At 37.3% G+C, this 16,785-nt stretch overlaps 1 protein-coding gene and 1 long non-coding RNA gene across 2 annotated transcripts in view; one reads left to right on the top strand and one right to left on the bottom strand.

Moving 5' to 3' along the window:
- The window catches only part of LOC117796941, an 81,372-nt gene extending 64,593 nt beyond the window's left edge, over positions 1–16,779 (top strand). The window contains exon 3 of the long non-coding RNA XR_004621693.1: positions 16,612–16,779. This is a non-coding gene — a long non-coding RNA (uncharacterized LOC117796941). The remainder of the gene's footprint in view (positions 1–16,611) is intronic.
- PLGRKT (plasminogen receptor with a C-terminal lysine) overlaps positions 1–16,785 on the bottom strand; it is a 48,256-nt gene that overhangs the window by 11,011 nt on the left and 20,460 nt on the right. The window lies entirely within an intron of this gene.

The raw sequence follows: 16,785 nt of genomic DNA, 5'->3' as shown, positions 1-16,785 counted from the left end.
CCCACTGAGAAGGGACCAGACAAGACAACACAGGGCTCCATCCCAGGACCCCCAGATCATGACCTGAGCTGAAGGCAGATGTTTAACCTGCTGAGCCATCTAGGCACCCCCAGCCTATGGCTTTATAAGGAAATTAGTGTCTGTGCTCAAGATGAGGTCAGAATAAGAAGCTAAGGAAATTCTGAAAGGTCAAGACCTGCTCCCCTTCTATAAATGGGATACAAAGGAAAAAGGCAACTCCTAAGAATGGACAAGCACTGGAGCCTTTTCCAGAAAAGGTCCTTCCAATCTTCTGTTTACTTTCCCCCAGAATTTCCTGCTTAACCGTCTTCTCTTGGTCTTCCAGTAGCTGATGATCTCATCACCTTGTAGTCTCCAGCTACCACCTCTTGTTGATGACTTATGAATTCTAAATCTCCATCCTAGAACTATTGTAGTGGTAGATACTATTTCCATCTACTTTCTGGGCACCTCTCCTGGGACTTCATAGGTCTTACCAAAATGTCTCTGCATATCTCTTGAATCCAGTCTCCTTCTTCTCTGCTGTCTTTGCTCCAGCTCCAGCCCAGACCATCATTATCCATCAACAAAAGCACAGTATTATCGCCATCTGTGTTCTCTGTTCCTAGTTTCTTCCCCATCCCATCCATTTTTTAAAATACTTCTCTATCTTTGTCTATATTTATATTGCTGTCTTAAAAATGATTCTTCTGTTACTTTCCTACTGGAAACCTTTCACTGGTTCTTTAACTCCTAGATATGACATGGCCTTTAAAAATCCTATTCTGGCTTACCTCTTGGGCTTCATGTCCTGCCAGTCTTCTAGACTCCAGCCACCAGCCCTTAGCTGTCCCAACCATATCTACCTTTCCATGTTTTTTGCTTATGGAAGGAGATAGACTTTGGGGTTGCATGGACTAGGTTCAAGTTCTAGTTATGTCACTTACGTGCTATGTGATTGTGGTTAAGACCCCTAAATGTCTTGACTCCAATTTCTCTATCTTTAGGAGCAACATTGCTATCTTACGGGTTGTTTTCCTAAATAACATGGCATATTGCAAGGGACTGGTGCATCATAGCCATTGGTGTGTGTTAGTCTCTTTGTCTTGTTTTTTGCTCTTATCTCCTGTCCCTGGTGGATAGTTAGGCTTAGAGCCTTAGTCTTTCACTTTCTTCACTCTCTCTTTCTTGGAGAGTTTACCTGTTTTCCTGACTTTAAAGTTCTTCTTTGCTGAAGGCCCCCACATGTCTTTCTGGATGCTGCCAGCTGCAGCCATCTACCTAGCATTCCTGGCACTATCCTGAACTCAACAGTCCCTACACCGCAGTCGTTGTTTCCTCCTGACCAGCTCCTCTGCCAGCTCCTTGTAGTCTTCAGAGGCTCTGAGATTCTCCCAAGGGAATGAAAACTTTGGTTTCGTTTTCAACTTACCCCTTTTCTTAATCCCCCAAGTATCTAATTCAGAAATTCCACCAACTTTTCTTTTGAAATCTCTCATTTTCCATTCCTTTCACCTCCCCTAGAATACAAGTCCTTACCACCTCAGACCTTGGCTACTGCAGTGGCCCCATGCTAGCCTTATATGTCTAGCCTGTGGTATAAGTCTATTAAGAAAGCACTGTGGCCCAGACGTTACTAATGTGCACTCTGGGGCAGACTGCCTGCATGTGAAGCCTAGCTCCATCACTTGCAAGCTGTCTGGATTTTGATGAGTTCTTGCATTTTTCTGTGTCTCAGTTTTCTCATCTGCAAAATGGAGCAAATGACCATGCTTACCTTTTAAAGAGTTGTTACAAGGATTAAATGAGCAAATACTTGAAGAGCAGAGCTTTAATAACGGTTCAGTAAAAGTTAGTTGCTATTACTTGCCTAGAAAATAGATATTAAATTTTAAGATTGATTTTTTATAAATATCAGTTCTGCTCCTGTTGCTGCCCTGCTCAACAACTTCTAATGCTTCTCTTTTTGCCACATCACACGTAAATGCTCTGCTCAGCTTTCCAGGTCTTCCAGCCCAGGTCTGTGCCCTCAGACAACCTCATTTTCTGCTACAGCCCCTTCCCAGCTGTGGTCAGCCTGGCCTCCTGCAGTTTTCTAGATGGGACTCCAGTCCTCTCTTCCCAGCCCTGTGACCTCAGTTAAGTCAGGACATATCTAAGCTTCAGTTTTCTCATCTGTAAAATGGGCACAGTAACAGTACCTACCTCACGGGTTTATTTAGTTAGGAGTCAAAAAAGAAATTATGTATACAGAGCATCTTTTCTTTCTTTTTCTTTTTTTTTTTTTAACCTGCTTGGAAGAAAGGATGTTTGTATGGGAAGAGCAGAAGCAGCTTCACATAGTACAATCAGAAATACATTTCTGTAAATCTTGAAGCCTAGGGAAGTAAAAATGTGTTTCAGGGGAAAAAGACAAAATCTCCACAGAAATGAACATATTATTCCTAAATGCTAATGGCTATTGAGTCATTTACTTCCTATAACAGTCTGTTCGGCAGATGTTACTGACATCCCCATTTTTCCAGAAGAGGAAACTGATGGTAAGAATGATGAGGTAACTCACCAGTATGTGTAGTTCTGTATGTAATGGGTTTTCTTTTACCTCTTAGATAAAGAAACTGTCGCTCCAAAGTTTAAAAGGCACATGCAAATTTGTAGAATGAGTGCTTGGCAAGGCTAGAGCGCCTTTTCTGGACTGTTAATCCAATGTTCTCAATAAAACCCATCTTCCCTAATATTTATTTTCAGATAATAGGTCACGCTGTTCATTTAGGAATAGAATGTTTTACATAACCTACTTAATTCACAAGATGTTTACTTTATTACAAATGTAACTTACCCAACGATAATCAGTAACTTCTTTATAGAATGAACTTTAAAAGTTGTAATAGCTGGTTACAAATGGAGTTACAATCTTCCAAAGATTAGCCTAGCATCTTAATTTTTGTCAGTTGACAAGAACAGGCCAAAAAATAAAAACAAAAAGAAATACAGAAATGCTACATTTTCAGCAATATCGGGGAATCAGCTGTTCATATTTAAAAGCATTATCGAGAGGACTAAAATATACTCCTTTAAGCAAGAAGATTTGCAAAAGATTTCTAACCATTTTAATAGACATTTGTCTAAAAGCTATATACTGTTTTTACTCTGGTATACAGTATAATATGCTGTTGCCTTCATAATAGAATATAGCAAACCAAAGTTGTTTGATGGCTTATTTATTTATAAATTTAATTAGTTAGTGGTTATATACCCTTTTCCAGGAAGGTTTGGAGGCAGTTTGAACATTAGGAGACCTCTTTTTGTAAAGATACAGAGTCATCATTAGTTCTCCTGTGCTGTAATGCAGGGGTGCTGCCAAAGTTTGCTGAGTGGCCCTAGGCCTCTGGTCTATCTTCGTCTCCTCCTATATCAAGTAGTTATTTCTCATTCTTAGTAGTAAATCCTCTTCTAAGCAGCAGTCTTTCCTGGATTCCCTTTCTGCTCTTTGTCTTCCTCTCATTCTTTCTCAATGATCTGTTGCTTTTAATTGTCCGAGGGGCAGTAAGGAGCAAAGCTTACTATAACTGTATAAAGCAAAAATATATACATTCCTAATACATCCTAATAGGGACCTGAAAGTCAGAGGCCTCCATGGGTATGTTGCATGCATTTTAGAACATGGCCTTGCTATTTGGTTCTTTTGTCTTTAAGTATTTCTTCTTGCTCCCTCATCATGTTCCAGGTAAGAGGTTTTCAAATAGATGACTTTGGTCTAATGAGATACCATTATAGTAAAAATAAAATGGGGAATATATTGTTTACACCTCTTACAATAATAGCCAGAAAATTTGTGAAGTACTTATTTTCAGGAATTGAGCCAAAGCAAAAGAGAAGTAAATCAAAAAACAAAAAGACAAAACTAAACCCCCCTGAATACAACTATGACCATGTAGAAGTTCTTTAATTAGTTTCCCTCCTATCTTCTCAATTAGTTGTGCTTCTAATCCTACATTTTGATAACTTCAGGGAATCCTGAAACTGAAGATTTTTATCCAATAAAAAGTACTTTTGTACTTTCATGTGGTTTTATTACATTCAGAAATGTTCTAAATCTAAAATAAGTCTTCCTTCTTCAGAAAATGGAGAAATCCAGAGCAAGAAACAGATAAGGGTGATTAAAGGCTATGTTGAGCACAGGCCTTCCCACCTGGTTGGCAGAAATTTTTAAAACATTTTTTGGGGGGGCGCCTGGGTGGCACAGCGGTTAAGCGTCTGCCTTCGGCTCAGGGCGTGATCCTGGCGTTATGGGATCGAGCCCCACATCAGGCTCCTCCACTATGAGCCTGCTTCTTCCTCTCCCACTCCCCCTGCTTGTGTTCCCTCTCTCGCTGGCTGTCTCTATCTCTGTCAAATAAAAATAAAATCTTTAAAAAAAAAACAAAAAAAACCCATTTTTTTGACAAGCTGATTCTGAAATTTCCTTGGAGGAGGAACTATACAGCAAAATGGATGAACCTCAAAAATATTATGCTTACTGAAAGAAGCTGGACACAAAAGACCATGTATTGTATAATTCCATTTATGTAAAAGGTCTAGAAAACGCAAATCTGTAGAGACAGAAAGTAGATTAGCAATCTTCTGGGTCTGGTATTGGGATCAAAGGCTTACTATAAAGGAGCACAAGGGAAGTTTTGGAGGTGATGAAAATGTTCTCAGACTGGATTATGGTGATGGATGTAGAACACTATAAAATGCACTAAACATCATTGAATTGCATCCTTACAGTGGGTGGATTTTGTATTATATAAATTACACTTCAACAAAGGTGTTTAAAAAAATAGAAATGGGACATGGTACTCTTTCAGCATCAGTCATGATAGGTAAGTAACAGCATGTGTTTATTTTGAATCATCATTAAAAACAAGGAAGATATGTGATGATATAGTTGCCTGACTACATAATTATTCCTGCATCTTTAAAAAGGTCTTTTGTGATGGCTAACAGACAAATGAAAAAATGTTCAAAATCCTTAGCCATCAGGGAAATACAAATCAAAACCACAATGAGATACCACCTTACACCAGTTAGAATGGCAAAAATTAACAAGACAGGAAACAACAAATGTTGGCGAGGATGTGGAGAAAGGGGAACGCTCTTACACTTTTGGTGGGAATGCAAGCTGGTACAGTCACTCTGGAAAACAGCATGGAGGTTCCTCAAGACATTAAAAATAGAGCTACCCTACGACCCAGCAATTGCACTACTAGGTATTTACCCCAAAGATACAGATGTAGTCAAAAGAAGGGCACATGCACCCCAATGTTCATAGCAGCAGTGTCCACGCTAGCCAAACTGTGGAAGGAGCCAAGATGCCCTTCAACAGATGAATGGATAAAGAAGATGTGGTTCATATAACAGAAAGGATGAATATCTACCATTTGCATCGACATGGATCGAACTGGAGGGGACTATGCTAAGTGAAAAAAGTCAAACAGAGAAAGACAATTATCATATGGTTTCACTCATATGTGGAACATAAGGAATAGTGTGGAGGACCACAGGGGAAGGGAGGGAAAACTGAATGGGGAGAAATCACAGAGGGAGATAAACTATGAAAGACTCTGGACTCCAGGAAACAAACTGAGGGTCACAGAAGGGAGGGGACGGAGGGAGGGGATAACCAGGTATGGGTATTAAGGAGGGCATGTATTGCAGTGAGCACTGGGTGTTACACGCAAACAGTGAATCATTGAACACTACATCAAAAACTAATGATGTACTATATATTGGCTAATTGGCCATAATAAATAAAATAAAAATAAAATAAAATAATAAAAAGGTCTTTTGTGTTCCATTCTCAGTAATTGTTCAAAAACATCTGAACCACTTGGTAAGGAATAATTCTATTTAGATGCAAAGACTTTATAATTTTATAATAAAGCATTCCATCTTTACATTTATTAAAGAGGGAAGGAAAGACTGTTTAGCAGTATATATGTTTCTCTTTATAAGTCATTACTTTTAAGCTTCATATCCCATACATTTTCTGTTTTCATACTAAAACACAGCAAATTTTCCTTGCAGTTGCAAGAGGTGGGGAGAATACTGATTTTTTTTCTCTATTAATGGTTCTATAGTCTCTCCAAGTTTTCTTATCACTAATACTAATATCACCCTGTTTATTAGGTGCTTACTTACCCCAAAGAGGTGCAATCTACACCACAGCAAATTTTTGGTCAAGAGGGGGAGTTGAAGTGATTTGCCTTCCTTTAAAACATTGCAGGAATATCAGCCCATCACCTTTGTTGCAACGAATTTGGGGAGCTCAGCTTGTATGGTTGTTACATCTGGAGATTATTTTATTTAGGAGAAAATATATTTGGACAGTGGCTAAAATCAGAATCCAATTAATATCAGAAAGTTAATCTAGTAATATATAATAATTAGTAATAGGAAGAATTCATGGGGCAGGTCATCTCCAATTCTAATGAATTTTAGGCAAACCTTCAAATTAGAAGTTTCTTTTTTAACCTGGTTTCAACATAAAGATGAAAGTAGGTTGTGGAAAGAATTCATTATTTAGTTATCCATTTCTGGGAAATAATACTCCCAATACTCATGTTCACATGTGGTTTTAAAAATAAAATACCATCTCATTATTAAAAGAAAATAACCATTAATTCCTGAAAGGGAAAAAATTGTTATTTTTACATTCTGTCCTTTTCTGATGTGTATGGGTCTAAGAGTTCTACAGAAAGGTGAGCCTGACCCAGTCATAACCAATAAATCTTAGATTTGCTGCTGTTTAATCCCCACAGTGACACTCATTCCTTCTGCAATATAATGTTAAATAAAAACCCAAACTGAATAGCCACAGATAGGGAGAGGTCAAATTGGGGAACATAAATGTAGAGTTTTATGCCATAAAATTTTCTTCTATAATCCTCCTGAATGTTTTTGCTTAATGAGAAAGAGGTACATTTTTTGTTATGGCTGTTTATTCACACTGACTTCTTTTTTTTGAAACCAAAGCCTAATTTGATAGTACTGATAAACAATCTAAGATAGGAAGTATTAAAACGATAGTGGCTTAGTATCAGCCCACATGGGCAGAGGGGAGAAAAAAGGCCACAGAAAAGAATGTGGTGGAAAAGGAAAGGCGTACACTTTCATGAAAGATACTGGCATCATTAATTCTTAGTCTGAAAGAAGACCATACTCCCTGTGTCAGATCAAACAGAAAATGAATTCCAGGTGAACCAAAGCCCTCAGTGTACCAAATGAAATGATAACTATATTATAAGTAAAATTTGGAGATTACTTATATAACCTTAGAGAAGCAAAGACCTTTTCAAGGAAAGCAGGAAACACGAAGGAAAAGGTTAATAGATTTTATACATTAAAAATGAAAAATTCACTACTTCATATCCATTAGGATGGCTATCACTTAAAAAAAAAACATACAGAAATTAACAAGTGTTGGCAAGAGGCAAGGATGTGAAGAAACTAGAATTGCTGTTGGGAATATAAAATGTACGGCTGCTATGAAAAATGGTATGAGGATTTCTCAAAAAAAATTTAAACAAAATTACCATATGATCCAGCAATTCCACTTCTGGTTATATTCCCAAAAGCAGTGAAAGCAGGGACTGGGATAAATATTTGTACACCCCTATTCACAGCAGCATTATTTACAATAGCCAAAAGGTGGGAACAACTCAAATGTCCATTGACAATTGAATGAATAAGCAAAATGTGGCATGCATATATGTATATATATACACACACACATATATATACACCATCATATAAATTTATATGTACACATATACCACCTCTTCTTTATCCATTCATCTATCAGTAGACACTTAAGTTGCTTTCATATATTGGCTGTTGTAAGTAATGCCACAGTATACAGAGGGATGCATATGTCTTTTTGAATTATAGTTTTTTCTTTGGATAAATACCCAGGAGTAAAATTGTTGAATCATATGGTATTTCTCTTTTTAATTTTTTGAGGAACCTCCATACTGTTTCTATAGTGGCCTACCATATTTACATTCCCACCAACAGTGTACAAGGGCTCTATTTTCTCCACGTCCTCACCAACACTTACTATTTCTTGTCTTTTTGATACTAGCCATTCTAACAGGTGTGAGGTGATACCTCACTGTGATTTTGATATGGATTTCCTTGATGATTAGTGATGTTGAACATCTTTTCATGTGTCTGTTTGCCATCTGTATGTCTTCTTTGGAAGAATGTCTGTTCAAGTCTTCCACCCATTTTTAATTGAGTTGTTCTTTTGTTATTGAGTTGTATATGTTCTTTATATATTTTTGATATCAACACTTTTTTGGATATATCATTTGCAAATATCTTTCTCCCATTCAGTAGGTTTCCTTTTCATTTAGTTGATAGTTTCCTTCACTGTGGAAAAGCTTTTTTGGTTTAATGTAGTCCCATTTGTTTAGTTTTGCTATTGTTGCCCTTGCCTGAGGAGACATATCCAAAAAAATATTGTGAAGACTGATGTCATAGAGCTTACTGCCCATGTTTTCTTCTAGGTTTCAGGTTTTACATTTAAGTCTTTAATCCATTTTAAGTTGTATTTTTGTGTATGATGTAAGAAAGTGGCCCACATTCATTCTGTTAGTCCCAGTAGTTTTGTTTTAACATGGTCTTTTTCAACTTTGTTTCCTGTTCAACTACAGACGACTTCTGTTGTAGACTCACAGTTTAACTGTTGTATTATAACAGTATTACATGTCAACAGTGTGGTTATGACCTTTATTTATATAAAAACCAAATATTTAGTCAAAAATATAAATATATCTGTCCAGTTTTCCCAATACCATTTATTGAAGAGACTGTTTTTTCCCTGTTATATGTTCTTGCCTCTTTTTTCATAGATTAATTGACCATATAAGTGTGGATTTATTTCTGGACTCTCTATTCTGTTCCATTGATTTTTTTTGTGCCAGTATCATACTGTTTTGATTACTATAACTTTATAGTACAACTTGAAATCAGGGAACATGGTACCTCCAGCTTTGTTCTTCTCTCAAGATTATTTTGGCTGTGAGGGGTCTTATGTGGTTCCATACAAATTTTATTATTTTTTCTGGTTCTGTGAAAAATGCCATTGGTATTCTGATAGGGATTGCATTTAATCTGTAGATGGCTTTGGGTAATTTGGACATTTTTAACAATATTAATTCTTTCAATCCATTAGCATAGTATATCTTTCCATTTATTTTCTGTTATCTTCAATTTCTTTCATCAATATTTTCAGCATATAGGTCTTAACCTCCTTGGTTAAATTTATTCCTAGGTATTTTATTCTTTTCATGTAATTATAAATTGGATTGTTTTCTTAATTTCTCTTTCTGATAGTTCATTATTACTGTATAGAAATGCAACAAATTCTGTAAATTAATTTTGTAATCTACAACTTTCTGAATTTATTTATTAGTTTTAATAGTTTTAGGGTAGAGTTTTAGGGGTATTTTTTTAGGTTTTTTTAAAAAAATATACAGTATCATGTCATTTGCAAATAGTGACAGTTTTATTTTTTCCTTTCCAACTTGGATGTGCTTTATTGTTTTTTCTTGCCTAATTGTTGTGGCTAGGACTTCTAATACTGTGTTGAATAAAAGTGGCAAGAGTGCTCATCCTTATCTTCCTGCTCTTAAAGGAAAAGTTCATAGCTTTTCACTGGTGAGTATGATATTAGCTATGGGTTGGTCATATATGGCCTTTATTATGTTGAAGTAAATTTCATCTATACACATTTTGTTGAGAGTTTTTATCAATAATGGATATTGAATTTTATTAATTTATTTATTTTGTTTATTTTATAATGAAAGAATATATTAAAATGGAAAATTATATAAATAGGGATTACTGGGTAGTGAGATTATGGACTATTTTTTTTTCTTCATGATTATCTATATAAAAATAAACTAGTAACATTTTTTTTTAAAAGACTACATCCATAATGGTGTCTGGAAAACAAAAGAAGGGTGCCATCAACAAGCAAGAAATTTTGAGGAATTTCTGAAAGAGAAGAGAGCAGATGGGATCAGAATGATGGTAAAATCAGAGTAGAAGAAACTACAACCTAAAACAGACTCAGAGGAGGACACTTCTACCTATAAGAATGCTGGAAAAGCTTCAAGCTTGGGGATTAATTAAATAACTACCTATAAATGTAACTATAAACGTTATCCCTACCCTCCAACACAGAGAGAGAAGTGGAAGTATTCACCCCAGTCAAATTTTCTCCAAAGTAGAAAATTTCTTGGAAAATGCTCCTTTTCTTGGGGGTGGGATCAGAGATAGAAGAGGTGTTATTGAGGCAATTCTGGACTTCAGTAACAGATACATAAGGAAGACATTTTTTTAAAAGTAGATTCATTCAGTCTTGAGTGTGACACCTTGCTCCATCCCAAAGCGAATCTTTGTTTGACAGTTGTGGGGTTCTTAAGACTGCTCCTTGCTCTACCACCCTAAAGAGCAACTCTTGTGTTGGCACATGTCACCCATTCTACAAAGCCCACAGACTTCAGAGGAAATTCATGCCAGCTACTTACATTGATCAGCTTACTTCTTCATCTTATATATGAACAAGCAACTACGGGCTACCAGACAGGTGAGGGCAATCAAGAACGTAACAGAGAAAGACCAAGGTACATACAGAGACTGTCTAGAATCTGAAATGGAGATAATATGAGGCAGAAGAAGACTGTAGTCTGTGTGATTAGAAACTCCTTTCTCTGTTCCTGGATGTGTCTGTGAGGGAAATTGCCTGCATGGTTTCTCTAGCTGGCTCTTAGGTCCCACTGGAGTGGACCACAGAGAGGGTGAGGGCATTGCACATGACATCAGTCAGTCCTACAATTATAATGTTGAACAAAAGAAGCCAGACACAAAACAGTACAAACCATAGGATTCCAGTGATATAAAGATCAAAATCAGATACAAAACTAATCTGTGCTGTTGGAAGTCAGGATCATGACTATCCTTAAAGGGAGGGAGTGACTACAAGGGGTTGTAGCAAGGCTTAAGAGATATGTTCAGGCTGTGAAAATTGATTGAGCTGTACACTTTAACAGTGATGAAAGCTATATGCAACTAATCAAGAAGCTGTAACAGTTCAGAACCTTTTATACATTAGACAATATAGCATTAGAATATATAAAGCAAAACTGAAGATTACTTATTCTTGAAGCAGAAGCAATTTATGACATTTGGTTACTCAGGGTGAAATGGAAAACAGCCAAGATGTCCAAAAACATTGCCGGGGAAAAAAAGCTAAGATAACAGAAGGAAGTCATAACCAACTATAATACTAATTTTATCTAGAATATCATAGTATTTTTCATGAGGGTAGCACACTTTGGGTTCATGTCAGAAAATTCCACAAAATAGTATGTCACATGTAATGAGTTGTGCTGTTGGGTAGATAGATGATGTCACACTGGCTTTCTTTAGAGTCTTTGGTCAGAAGCAGTGATAAACTGGGTGTTGATTCAGGGCTACCTTCTCTTCATCACCCTGTGATCAGTGGCACACATTTCTGAGATCATCCTCCAGAATTAAAGGCAGGGTCTGTGGCCTTAAAGCAAAGGTAGGATTGACCCTTAACTGTGTTGAACCATGGAACAAAGCAGACAGCCCCACAGGTATCCTGGTATGTTCATTTGTTTTCATGTTTTATCCAGCTTGGCTGTCTTTGACTTTTTAGCAAGCCAAAACACCCTAAAGCTGGTGACTTATTATGTTCAGTGTAGAATTTGTGGGAAGGAGGTTTGGTTGGAAAAGCCTCACAGGTAATTTGGATGCACCTTCCCCATTCCCACTGCTAGCAAGCTAAAAGGGGTGGGGGCATGTTCCCCTCAACTGGGCAATCCTCCACCAATCTCCTTTGCTGCAAAGATACACAGAGGTGAGAAGTTGGCCTGGCCTGGGCAGCACTGAACTCACCTCTTAGGGCTCTGATATTTGCACTATGAGATCCAGAGAGGGAAAGGCGGCAAATCTCTTAGGACAACAACACTGGGGAACTAGGGTTTAATCAAAACGAGACTCAAGCAGTCTGAGCATTTTGGAACAAATCTCTTGATTTTTCTGTGCCTCCCCCCCCATTTATATCTCAGACATTATGATAACACTTATATAATCTGCTGTCCTCAGGACTGCTCCAGGGAGGGGCCCCTTGGGATAAATGAAATGATACTTGGCAAATTGTTATAGATGCTTACAATAAAGGTGCTATCATAATTCTGATTAATTGCTTAGGGTTGAAATACTCATATAACTTGTCATTGACAGTAAGTCCCAGAAGGGTGTATTTCTTATTTCCACACCTATCCTAAATTTCATCTTAAATTTACTAGTCATACTTCCCATTTACTCTATCACTACTGTGTAATTGTTACATAGATATTCATAAGCCAGACAGTTTAAGGTTAACTCACATTTTCATGTTAGTTAATGTCCTGGCTTTTGTATGTGTTTTATGAATGAATATTTAAAGCAGAAAGAGACAAATACTCTTATGTAAAAGTGCAAATTGGGTAGTCAGACTCCCTGGTTTGAATCTTGGCTCTACTACATACTAGCTGTGTGACTTTAGACAAGCTACTTAACCTCTCTGGGTTTCAGTTTCCTCATCTACAAAATGAGAATAATAATAGGATCTCTTTACTAGGTTATGGTGAAATTAAGAGAGGGGTGCCTGCTTGGCTTAGTCTGTTAAGCAACTGCCTTTGGCTCAGGTCACGATCTCAGGGTCGTGGGATAGAGCCCCTTACCAGGCCCTCTCCTCAGCAGGGAGTCTACTTCTCCCTCTCCCTCTCCCTCTCTCCCCCTCCCCCGCCACCAGTGCTCACTCTCCCTCTCTCTCAAATAAATAAATAGAATCTTAAAATAAGAAAATACATGAAATGTTCAGAATAGTGGCTGATATTTAATAAACACTCAGTAAAAATTAGCTGTTAGTATTAGTATTAGTGATAAGATTCTTTGTTAAAATAACTTATGGACTGGGGCGCCTGGGTGGCTCAGTCGTTAAGCGTCTGCCTTTGGCTCAGGGCATGATCCCAGAGTCCTGGGATCGACCCCCTTATCAGGCTCATCCTCTGGGAGCCTGCTTCTTCCTCTCCCACTCCCCCTGCCTGTGTTCCCTCTCTCGCTGGCTGTTTCTCTCTCAGTCAAATAAATAAATAAATAAAATCTTTAAAAACAACAACAACAAAAACTTATGGATTAAAAAAAAACTATTTGCAACATTATACTAAAAAGAGTTCCCCCTGCCATTTTCATTCTCCCTCCTGGTGATGCTCGGGGGAGCAATATCTTTTCTCCTTCTCCTGTCATCTGCCCAGTTACAAGAAATAGATGGTTTAAACAAGGACTATCTCATAATAATATGAAATAAATAAAAAAGGTTTCTGGGTATTTTTTTTGAAGATTTTATTTATTTATTTGAGAGAGAGCGCATAAGCAGGGGGAGCGGCAGGCAGAGGGAGAGGGAGAAGCAGGCTCCCAACTGAGCAAAAAGCCCAGTGAGCAGGGCCGATCCCAGGACCCTGGGATCATGACCTGAGCCAAAGGCAGATGCTTAACCAACTGAGCCACCCAGGCACCTCAGCTTCTGCTTATTTCTGATACTCCTGCTGATTTTTACTATGGTCACTGTGAAAGGTGTGGGTTTAAAAAGAGTAGCTCTAGCAGTGAAATAATGTTGCTGTAAAATCTCAATAAGGCAAGTGTAAATAATTCTAACTACTTGTTCATAACTGCCCCTCAAAGCAGTATCTTCTATAATTTAATATGGTCTTTCAGCCTCAATCTGACTTTTTACTTAGCAACAGATGCTACATGCTTTCAAAGAGAACTGTAGGTTAGCAGAACTAACAATGTTCACTTTTTCTTATCTGTTATTTTCTTTTGTTTCCATATATTCTGTTACTAGTTGGTACTTGATACTCAGGTGTTTTTTAAATTATTATTATTGCTTTAACAAGCTGATAATAAGGACCAGTAAACTCAAGGAATCAAGTAATTCCCTTCTAATTATATTTAACCACTTGTTGACTTAAAGTCAGACCAGTTTTGGGGCACCTGGGTGGCTCAGTCGTTAAGCGTCTGCCTTCGGCTCAGGGCGTGATCTCAGCGTTATGGGATCGAGCCCCACATCAGGCTCCTCCGCTATAAGCCTGCTTCTTCCTCTCCCACTCCCCCCTGCTTGTGTTCCTTCTCTCGCTGGCTGTCTATCTCTGTCAAATAAATAAATAAAATCTTAAAAAAAAAATAAAGTCAAACCAGCTTTTATTGAGCAGTTTCCAAAAATAACATATTTCTATTTTAAAGATTTCTAAGATCATCAATAACAAAAAGCCTAATCAAGTATAGGCCTATGCCTTCATGGAAATGCTGCTTCATGAAAAGCTGAATTGTGATAACTATTTAGACATCTGGTGATTGGGGAAGGAAAGAATCTTATATTTATTGAGATGCATTCTCCTTCAATTGGTAAATCTATAGAAATTACCATCTTCCTAGCCTAGCACTCTCTATCTAGTTAGTGTTGCTGTTTCTGTTATTAACACCAGGTTTCATGTATGTATACCTTTCCTAAGAACTGTGAACATTAGTTATAGTTTATTTTTGTTAAGCGAAATTTTCAAAATGTTTCAAAGGCCTAATGATCTGGACTTTTTGATGCAGTGACTGAGGTTTTTTAAACTTCTGGGAAGTAAGAACATGCAGCCCACATTACTTGCTGATCAATTTGCGGGGGGGGGGAGGGTGCAGAGCAAGAAAGTAGAGGAGGCAAAATACATTTATCAGTTTTTCAACATAGTGCCTGAGGAAAGAACCCAAAATGAATGGTTCAGATGTAAGGAAATGAAGAAAGAAGGATAAAATAAATTGGAAGTAATGAAACTGAATGAAACTTCCCAATATGGGGACTCTTTCATGAGAAGTTTTTTTAAAGTAACTTTTCATTTAGAAAAAAGAACCACATATTGGATACTGCAGACAGAATTCACCCTCAGTTCCTTCTAGCATTGACTTAAACATGTCTGTTTTTGATCAACTCTCTGTGCCCGAGATAGAGGCTAGGGTTGAACTATTTCCAAACAGCAGTCAGAGGAGCTGCTGGCTGCAGCATGCACGCCGGGAAGTGTGCCATTCGTTCAGAGATCAGGGCCAGAAGACAGACTTTTGTTAGGGTCTGGGCTAAATTACTTACGTAAGCTACAAAACCATGTAAGTGAAAATGAATCTTATCTGACCGTGTGATCATTACTCTGAGGCATGATACTAGTTTGTTTACAGTAATCACAGTCAGTCACTCAATCCAGAAGTCATTGAAAGCTTGGTCATCAGTTCTAACCATCTGTCTGTATATAACTCCACAGACACATGGAGCAATTTAATAGAAAATAAGAGCAGCAATCATTAGGGAGTAAAAAAGTATGGACTCAGGGAGCAGAAATTAATGTAGGAGAAAGAAGAAAACATTACATTTAAGAATGTCTTTACAACAGTGCACATTTCTTTGTGTAATAATCTCTGTTCACTACCTCACACTGCATTTTCCTTTGTCCTTCTGTGTGATAGAATTATAATTTGGAAGCTCGTCTCTTGGAATAGGCAATAAGGACCAAATGGAGATATGGTTTCTTATTCCTAATTTGCATGGTTCTCATTTTCCCCCCAAATCCTCGTGTACACATTGACCCCCCCCAAAAAGTGAATTTTTTACTTGGTCAGATACAACTAAGGAATGTATTATGGCTGTGTTCTTTAACATAACACTTCAAATCATAATTTAGGATTCTAAATGAATCTGTCTGGTGACTCGTGAATACTAACAGGAAGACCAAAAAATGTATTTAAATAAAGCATTTTTACATATGAAAGGCTATTTTTATTTTTATACATGAAAGGCTATCTTTATTTTTATACTTAAAAGCTCTTTATATGTAGAAGGCATTTAAAAATATTAAATGAAGAACTTTTTAGGAAGGACAGAAACCTAGCAGAAAAATTCTTTTGTGGTCTGGGTAATCTGTGCTGGAAGGCTGTGTAAAAATAAGTATTATTTTGTTGCATTTATATCATTATTTGTCTTAAAATAACAAAAGCCAGTTTAGATAAATTTAAAGCTACAACAAATATTGAAATAATTTATTTCACCAAAATTAGGCATTCTATTTTACAGCAAGTTGAGGGATCACAGAATGATTCTCATTCTTAATATGTGAAATTTTGAAGTAATTCACACTTCATAGTAAGAATCAAGGCAAAAATAAGAACATTTTTCTCTTAAAGCAGAATTTTTAAAAGCATAGTTTTAACCAAAAGTTTAAAATTTAATTCCATTCTTGTTTTCTCTGCTAAGTAAAATTTCTACCCTGGAAGCAAATATTTTAGTGCTAAGTATGTATGTAAGGACTAGAAAATGAAATTGTGGGCTTCCTATTAGTGGTGACAGATGAACCAACCTATTAGGAAATGAGGTCATATACTTCCAGGAAAGATGTATGAAGTGACCACTCTTGCCATTCCCTCCATCTTGTTCATGTTTTTTTTCCTCATTTCACTCAGGTCTCTGCCTAAAATGTGTTCTTCAATCAGTGGAGACGATCTGCTATCCCTCTGTTCTGAGACAGAGGCTGAATTTCAGCCGCTGCTGCTCTCTCAGAAGAGACAGAGCAAACCGCCAGGGAAAGCCGCCAGAGAACAAAAGCCAGGAAATACCGGCTCACAGGGTGCCCATCC

Source organism: Ailuropoda melanoleuca, chromosome 17 (genome assembly GCF_002007445.2).
Source record: "Ailuropoda melanoleuca isolate Jingjing chromosome 17, ASM200744v2, whole genome shotgun sequence".
Lineage (NCBI taxonomy): Eukaryota > Metazoa > Chordata > Mammalia > Carnivora > Ursidae > Ailuropoda > Ailuropoda melanoleuca.
Note: the sequence above shows the minus strand (reverse complement) of the source record. Positions and strands in the feature narration are given on the sequence as shown.